A 9,215-nucleotide genomic window follows, 5' to 3' on the forward strand; every position below is an offset into this window, starting at 1 on the left:
GAGCCTTTATTCCTCACATCGTGAGCTCGATGCCATCACGTTTTCAATATCAGATTATACCATACTCACGTCGTGAGCTTCACTACTCACGTCATGAGTGGTTAAATATGACATTTTACTCTACTCTTTCAACCTTACACTGTGGCGTATGCTTTCCCACATTGAGATGCTTTGCTTTGAAGATCTTATGCACCACACTTTTGAAGATGCAAGTTTCTGATTCACATCTTTCCGGCATATTCACGCGTATCAATGAAGTCCAAGTTCCAGTCACATACTCAAGGTGTTCAAGTTTTCCACACACGTTCAGAATTCGATCTTGCCACTACTACCCCAGGGGAGTCTGTTCCTTTTTCTCCATTTTTATTATTTGTAGTTTTATGCATACAATGAGAGCATTGTATGAAATAAGTGTGGGTAGGGGGTCGAAAAAGGAAAATTAAAACTGCTAGAAAATTTAAAATTTTAAAATTTTAAAAGTAGATTTGAAATAATAATCTAAAAATTAAATCTAGTGATAATTAAAAACTTAAGCTGCTAGTGTTGCGTGGGATGATCCAATGCGAGCTCAAATGTTTAACCGAGCCAACATATGTTATAGTATATTTGTGGCTTCCCAAGTCCTCGTGAAAAGTCATGAGATATGAAAGATAATCCGGTAGTTTATATGGCATAATAAGTTTTGCAGCGTGTACCTGAAATCTATCCAGGAGAGCTTATGTAGTCATTGCACTTTGACTAATACCTTTAACCAATAAATTTTGAAGTTAAGCTCCCTTGCTTAAGCATGTAGGATTTGAGTGAAGAAAGTGAGTTATATAAAATAAAAGAGAGAGAGAGAGAGAGAGAGAGAGAGAGAGAGAGAAAGTTGCAAAAAAGTTGTAAGAATTTTGGAGCTATCAATGTATGAAGATCAAAATACCAAAATTCTGAAGAAATCCAAAAAGTTGAAGATGCCAAAAATAAACAAAACTGTGGTGAATTCGAAGAAATCAAAGGGAAAATATCAAAGAATAGATGAATTTAAAAGAGCCCCATTGTGGTATCAAAGTTGTAATTCTTTCTAAATCATATGTATGCTTGGGTAGCTTAACCAAAAATACCTTGAGGTTAAGAAAGATTTCTGAGGATGGATCCGGAGGGCTGCAAAAACCAGTGTCGTATAAACTAAGGGGTGAAGGTTCATTAGGATTGTGAGTATTTAGGATTGGGAAGTTTTTAGGAACCTTACACACAAATATGCGCATTGAGGTCTTGGTATAATGGTTGAGTTCAAAATGGATTGTCTTATGTGATATTGGTGATGAAAATTAACTTTAAAAAAATGCTTGGGGGCAAGCAAAAGATAAGTGTGGGGTATTTTGATATTGTCATATTTATACACATTTTTAGGCAATATTTTAATACATTTTATGTAATATTTTGGTTAATTGCAAAGATATGGGATGCTTATTGAATTAATTTACATTTTGTAGCCAATAAGGACACTCTTGAAGAATAAGGACCATAAGAGACAAGCATTGGAACTTTGGAGGATTGGAGCTTAAAAGAAGAAGATTTCAGCTGAAAAACCAAACTCACGACGTGATAGATCAATGCTCACGACGTGAGGAGGGAACTTTTAGAAGATTAGTATGCGGAGGCCAGAATCCTTATACGATACGGATAAAAACCAAGCTCACAACGTGAGATCGGTCTCCCATTAATCCAGTAAGGTTGCATAATTCGTAGCCTTGTCATTTGTTGGTTTTTTTTGTCACCTTTAAAAATCCCTCACATACTCTTGTCTGACAAGAAATTCTTCATAACATAACTCCAATATGTATAGTTCTTGCCATCGAGTTGGGTACTAATAGACTGAAGAGAATCATCTTTGGGGGGCGTATTTCCAATAGCAGTTAAACAAAAATAACAAAAACAAACAGCAACTACGAATAGCAACAACAACAATCAAGATCTCGAAATCAACAAAATCAAACAAATCATACCAAGCAAAATACAGAAACAAAGCATGAAATCGATCCGCACAATGTCGTGCGTGCTACAACTCACCCCCAAAAAACAAAAATACAAATGACTAACCGAGCTTTGATACCATGTGAACTAACAAGTAAAACACATAGAACGGCTAGGGTTTCGTATTATTATCAAATGAAAAGTACAATTACAATGAAAGGGAAATACGTAATTTATAGACTAGCTAATTAGGGTTTTCTAGCTAATGGACCAACATAATACCCAATACAAAATAAAGCCCAAATTTTCAAACAGAGTTGGCTATTAGGCAATAGATATACATTCAAATATTGTAGTTATCATATAGAATATTATCCTATAGTTATCGGGATTTCCATTGTATTGTTTTTATATAAATTGATTCATGAATGAGAAAGAGGCATTGATTAATTCCAACTAACAGTAATACATTCATCTTTAATGTGATTGTTGTACCCTTAAGACATACCATATACGATTCATTCCAACTAACAGTAGGCCTCAATCTTGTATTTTCTTGTTGTAATTGATTTGTATCATATTCCGTTTATTAATTCAATTATAACATTTCCATTTGTTCATATTATTGTTGTAATTCTAATTATTTACTTTAGTTATAAGGCCAGGGGAAGTGGTCACCACCAACCCACCACCGAAAAAGCGTTGTCATCTCTGCGTTACGTCAGCTTCACCACCAACCCACTAGACATTGGAAATGGTTACCACTCCACGATTTTCTTTTATTTATTTTTTACTTTTTTATGATTAAATTAAATATAAACATAATAAAATATTTTACATTAATTGAAACCACATTACATTAATTACAAAACATAGAAAATTAAACCTAAAAAAAATAATAAAGCTAAATTACTATAAAAAAAACAAAAAAAAAACATAGAAAATTAAACCTAAATTACTAAAAAAACATAAAAAAAAACATAGAAAATTAAACATAAATTACTAAAAAATCATAGAAAATTAAACATAAATTACTAAAAAAACGTTAAAAAAAACATAGAAAGCTAAACCTAAATTACTAAAAAAAATAGAATCTAGTTGCGATATTTGTCGAGAACTTCTTGTTGAAATTTTAAAAACGCCTTTAAATTTTCCGGGTTAAGATTCGGTTGCGGCACCGTGATTAAAATTTGAAGATCGGGGAGTGCCATTTTTCGCGGACGAGCTTCCTCCCTTGATTCAAATTTTCTTTCTAAAATACTTAGAGTTTTGTCTATTTTCTCCGCTAGTACGTCTTCGTTGGTTGATTTTCCGCTTGAAGACCCCCCTTTTCTGTCTTTGTCCCTTCCCGATACTCGACGAAGACCTCCCCCTTGGTGGAGTTGAACTCATCATTGAGGTCGAGTCTAACACCAATGTCCGACTCGGATGTTCTTGCCCTTTTTTTGGAGCCGGTAGTAGATCTCGAATGTGCCGTCTCTGGATAAAGGACCCATTTTGGACCCTTACGACAAACTTCCCACACTTTTTGGTTGGTGAATGGTTTACCATTGTTGGTAATTTTGTATTGGTACAACGCGGTTGATAAAATATTGAAATCATTGCTACCACTTCTATACATATTTTTAAAATAAGTCGTTAAATTTGGTGCAAGTCGCTCGAAGGTCACGCTATTTTGTATTGACCAAGTTGTATGTCTAGTTCGTTTGCCTTCCTAATAACGTGTGGAAGTGGTCTAAAATACGATTCCAAAAACTTTGACCCGTTTGCGCGTTGCCAACATCCCCGTCTTGTGATATGAAAATCCAAGCTTTTGTTAAAGTTTCCTCCTCCTCTTCGGTCCATTGCGTACTTTTCTTTTTCCTTGGATCTTTTAATTTTTTTTTTGCCTTCTACGACTTCGTTGTGTTTCTTCAACCCGTTCCTCGCCGTCGTCATTGTCGAGGTTTATAGGTTGAGATTGAGATAATGAAACTTGAGATGATGGTGAAGGCTGTTGACGTTGAAAAGTTTGAGGTTGAAATTGCGGAGAATGTTGTTGTTGAAAGGCTTAAAATTGGGGTTGATTGAATTGTGGTGGTTGTTGTTGTTGGTAGTAGTGTGGGTGGTATGAAAGATTGGTGAATAGAGGTTGTTGTTGGATTGGAGATATTATCAATTGTATGTAACTACGATTTGCTAATGGATCATTTGAAGTGTTTGGGGTGGATGGGGTATTTTGATTTGGATCCATAAAAATATATGAGGAAAGAGTGTCTTTTGTTGAATATGTGTGTTTGTGTTGAAAGAGTGTGTGTTTTAGTTTGAAATGTAAAATGAATATATATATATATATATATATATATATATATATATATATATAGAGAGAGAGAGAGAGAGAGTAAAATTTATTAATAATTGAATGATTTTTTTAAAATATTAAACTGTCGAAATGTCCCAGCCTCCCTCCCCCAACAGTCAAAATGAGATGTCGAATCAAATCATCCATCTTCGCTCTCACGCTACAGAGCACCGGCCTGGGGGCGGTGTTCACGCGTCTTGGGAGGTTCCACGTCAGCATCTCACGCGTCTTCCTTCTACCACTTCGGGTAGCCTAACACTTGGCAAGTAGTGATATTATACCATCGAGGCACAAAGCAACCTATTTCAACAAACCAATCAGTATATATTCGGTAAGTTAGACGTTACAAACCATTAACATTTCCATTTTGTAAGAGTTGAAATGCTTTTTTTTTTTTTTTTTTGTAGTTCACGATTCAATGTGAAGTTCTAGTAGAACATGACTTTGCACAATAAATTCATTAAGAGTTGTAATATTACGTTATTCAAAGTATAAAACTTTGATTTTATATATGTCATTTATTCGGGGACAAAAATTCACACAACATTACAAAAGTGGAAATACTAAAAACGTGCCGCAAAGGGTACGTACACTTGTTTAGAACCCGGCTGGCTTAGATGCAATGAAACTAATACACTGGACTTGACGGACATTATCAAAGCCAATAATACGAATAAAGGCATTTGGGTGCTCCTTCTTGCATTCTTCAAGCTCCTTCAGCACCTGAGCCGAATCAGTGCACCCAAACATGGGCAGCTTCCACATTGTCCAGTATCTTCCATCATAGTACCCCGGCGACCTGTGGTTCTCACGTTAGACAAACCCATGTTCCAGTTCGAATTCCAAACAAGGAACCCATTTGCTGCGAAGAAGATAGTCAACTTCCTTAGCCAATGAGGCCTCAGACAATGGTGGCAGGTATGAAAGAGTCTCGTACTTCTTCAACCCGAGTGGTGGCCACACCTTCATGCACTGCACCCTGCCGCCGTTGCTGGGGAGGGAGGAGAAGCCGGTTTTGGCCTGTTTGGTTGCCGGAAAAGCTGTGGTAGACTTGAGACCGGTGAACGGAGCCACCATGGTGGCTTGAGCTGGGACTGCTCTGCTCATGGTGGCGGTGGTGGATGAGGAGAGTGAAGCCATATTTTACTATATAATTGGTGTTTGGAACTGATTAAAATGAGTTGGTTTTGTGCGTTTGTTTGTAGGTATATATAGAGGCGAGAGTAAGAAGGTGATTTCCATCTAAGGGACGAAATTCAATCCATCGGATAAGTGGTGGTGCAATTGTGAACGGTGGATGATGAGGGTTCATGATAATACATGCATAATGCCACACAGGAGTGAAACATTTGGATAGATAACGATAAACCAAATTTTGATGGAATGCCATGCGAGTTTGTGACGATCGAAGGCTCATCCCATCATTTTCTTTTTCTTTTTGTTTTCTTTTGGGGATCCTATTTTCAATAGCATTCATGTCATTGGTTATATGATAGAAAGAATTTCAGTCTATTCTTAAAAATCATGTGTTAGAAAATGGTAAGCCACAAATAATCCTTGTTATCATCCGATGCTAAAAAGAACTGGTTAATTTAGTGGTTCTTCGTTCCTCCATTATCTGAATCTTATTTCTGGTTAAGTTAACTATTGGATGGAATTGAAGGCTTATTTATTCAATGGGTATTCTATATTTCCATATTTTAATTATCCTACAAAATCATAAGACATAGAACGTGTCACCGCGTCACAAATTTATTCATGTAACAAAATTTAATTTATTCTTTATCATTTTATGCAAAATTATTTAATCGTCTTATCAATTTATACAAACAACAATAGAAAAGCAATTACATCTCAACCGGGTTAAACACATTATAGGTAAATTACTGTATAGATATGTTAAAAGATATGATTGCATATTTCATCTGAACTAAGTAGTCATTATGTTGCATGAATTCGAGAAGGACTATTGGATCTCTTCATAATTCATATAATAATTACAAACTTTTGGATTGTAAAAAAATCTTTAAAACAGAAACACACGTAAGTTCTTTCTTTTCATAATCGTATTTAGTTTGTGTTGAAGGAAAATTAATAAAATCAAGAGCTTTTATAGACTTATATATGTTATAAAATATTGTTCATGTGATTATGTCGTTACATGTCCGTAGGTGTCGCAGTCATTTATGTCTAGAAAACTCGATTGCATTATTGGGAGGGAAACCGACAGGATGTTTCAGATGGAACTTACAACGTTCTTTTCATTTCAGCTCTCTTCCTTGATAACTAATAAGTAATAACCATTACTTGTAAACATATTGCATTATTTTTTCAAATGTTTTTTTTTTTCATAATTGATTTTAAATAGCCGTATTTTATTAATCTTAATATATGATTACAACTACAAATACATATAGTATATATGCAGGGAGGAACCGACCTACAAATACACATACCACCAAAAAGTGAATCATGAACCACCAATGTCAAAAAAAAAATCTACTTTTATGAAACTGGAAAAATGGTTTATAACTAAGTTACCAAAACCAAACACTTTCTAACACAGCAGTATGGTATTGTCATTCATCTTTTGAGGTTGAGAGTTCAACTCTGGACTGTTAAGATTTATGGAGTCTTGAACAAATTGACAAGTTCCTAAGAATTCAAAGGCCATAAATGTAACTTAGCAAATTAAACAATTTAATTGTATTGTTTAATGGAAAAATGGACGGTGGTTCAATTATTTAATATTGAATGGACGTACATGTCGGCAAATCAATTGTTTATTATTTGGACGCATCTTTTGCATGGTCAAACAATGGACGGCAAAAAATATTAAATTATTAAATGATGGCTCCTTTTTCTTAATTGCGGCAATTTTGTCAATATGGACGGCAAATTTGTGTGAATCAAGAAAAGTTTACGGCACATCTCCTATATATATATATATATATATATATATATATATATATATATATATATATATATATATATATATATATATATATATATATATGTGTGTTGTGTAGCAGAGAATGTGTGCATCAAATATAACTTGTAGAGTTATAAATTGTAATCTTATTGAGTTAATAAGAAAATCTAGTTGCAGCCCGTGGACGTAGGATTTACATCGAATCCGAACCACGTAAAATCCTTGTGTTCCTTCTTGCTTTATTTCCTTCGTGTGTTTGTGTGTGTGATAGTGTTTCCGCTGCATGTACCCGGTCCGATTCCTAACAACTGGTATCAGAGCCTGATTAGCAAGGTTTGGAGGGTACGATCGTTTTTTTTATCACGCACGAGTGTACCTGATTTGTCTCTTGTTTGTCATAATGGCTGAAGACAAGGTTGTAATCGAAAAGTTCAACGGTTCTGATTTTAGCTGGTGGAAAATGCAATTAGAAGCATTGCTATGTCAGAAAGACTTGGACATGGTACTCGGAGACAAACCGGAGAAAATGGAAAAAGCTTTTGAAGATGCGTGGAACTCAAAGGACAAGAAAGCCAAGGCGGTTATTACATTGTCATTGACGAAGAGCGTTGCTTTCAACATCATGAATGAAACCACGGCGCGTGGTATGATGGAGGCTCTGTCAAATATGTATGAGAAACCATTGGCGGCTAACAAGGTGTTCTTGATGAAGGAGTTGTTCACTACAAGGATGAATGAGGAAGGCTCAGTTACGGTTCACATTAACAATCTAAATTCAATTATATCCAGATTATCATCTGTGGGAATTAAATTTGATAACGAGACTCAAGCATCACTGCTACTAGCTTCTCTACCTGATAGCTGGTCCGGAACAGTTACCGCTGTTACGAGTTCCGTGGGGACCAGTGGTATGACTTTTGAAGGGGTTAGAGATTTGGTTCTAGGCGAGGATATCAGACGCAAGAATCAAGGTGGATCTTCCTCTTCTGATTTATTAAATGTCGGAAGAGGTAGAGGGAATAGCAGGAATAGTGGAAGCAGTGGGAGTCGGGGAAGAAGTTCATCTAGAACTAAGAAGAATGTGAAGTGCTGGAACTGCCAGGAGGTGGGACATGTTAAGAGTCAATGTCCAAAGAAAGAATTGAACATTGCTGGTGCTGAGAGTGTGTCTGAGGATGATGCATTGATACTCAGTATGGAAAGTTTTGTAGACTCTTGGGTCATGGATTCAGGGGCTTCGTTTCACGCCATGGACAACGGGGAAACAATGGTGAATCTAAAAGAAGGAGATTTTGGGAAGGTACGGTTGACAAATGACGAGATGCTTCAGGTAACGGGCATGGGAGATATTGATCTGGTTACTTCATTGGGAACTACATGGAACCTGAAAAATGTCAAGGTGATTCCGGAGCTGAAAAAGAAATTGATTTATGTTGGTCAGCTGGATAAACAAGGACTGGAAGTAAGGTTTGGTGGTGGTAAATGGATGGTGGTCAATGGTAATTCGGTGATTGCTCATGGTATGAAGTGTGGGTCATTGTATATGGTTGAGGTACCTGCTGAGGGAAGTATGACCGTCCCTGTTAAGCAAGACAAAATCTGGTTCGCTAAATCTAGTGCTAAGAGACTTCATTTTGCAAACATGAAGTCTGAAGCCAAAGGGATGTTAGCTGAACGAGTTCGAAAGTCTAAACCATTCAGGGGATTCTGTGACAGTGGGAGCACGGGACGTGTTTCGGGTACAGTTACAAAGAGCCGTTGGGTTTTGAAGACTAAGACTGGAAAATTCTCTCTTGTTGGAAGTTTGCAAAGTTTGGAGAGTGTTAGTGGTCCTCGGTGTATCTCTGGATCTGGTGGAGTGTCCAAACCGGTTGAGACAGAGGATGAGTCGGTGGTGGGATTAGCCACGGCTGAGTTGGAGCTAGTGGGAGCTTCAACTGGCCCTTCTAGTAATTGATGATGAGGGGCGGCTGCAACTAGAGAAAT

At 36.4% G+C, this 9,215-nt stretch overlaps 1 pseudogene; it reads right to left on the reverse strand.

The window, feature by feature from the left end:
* Positions 1–4,777: 4,777 nt before the first annotated feature.
* Positions 4,778–5,461, reverse strand: LOC145109772 (ribulose bisphosphate carboxylase small subunit, chloroplastic 4 pseudogene; annotated as a pseudogene).
* Between the last annotated feature and the right edge of the window lie 3,754 nt (positions 5,462–9,215).

The sequence above is a fragment of the Lactuca virosa genome, chromosome 4 (genome assembly GCF_052849685.1).
Source record: "Lactuca virosa cultivar CGN04683 chromosome 4, Lactuca_virosa_CGN04683_v6, whole genome shotgun sequence".
In the NCBI taxonomy this organism is placed as follows: domain Eukaryota; kingdom Viridiplantae; phylum Streptophyta; class Magnoliopsida; order Asterales; family Asteraceae; genus Lactuca; species Lactuca virosa.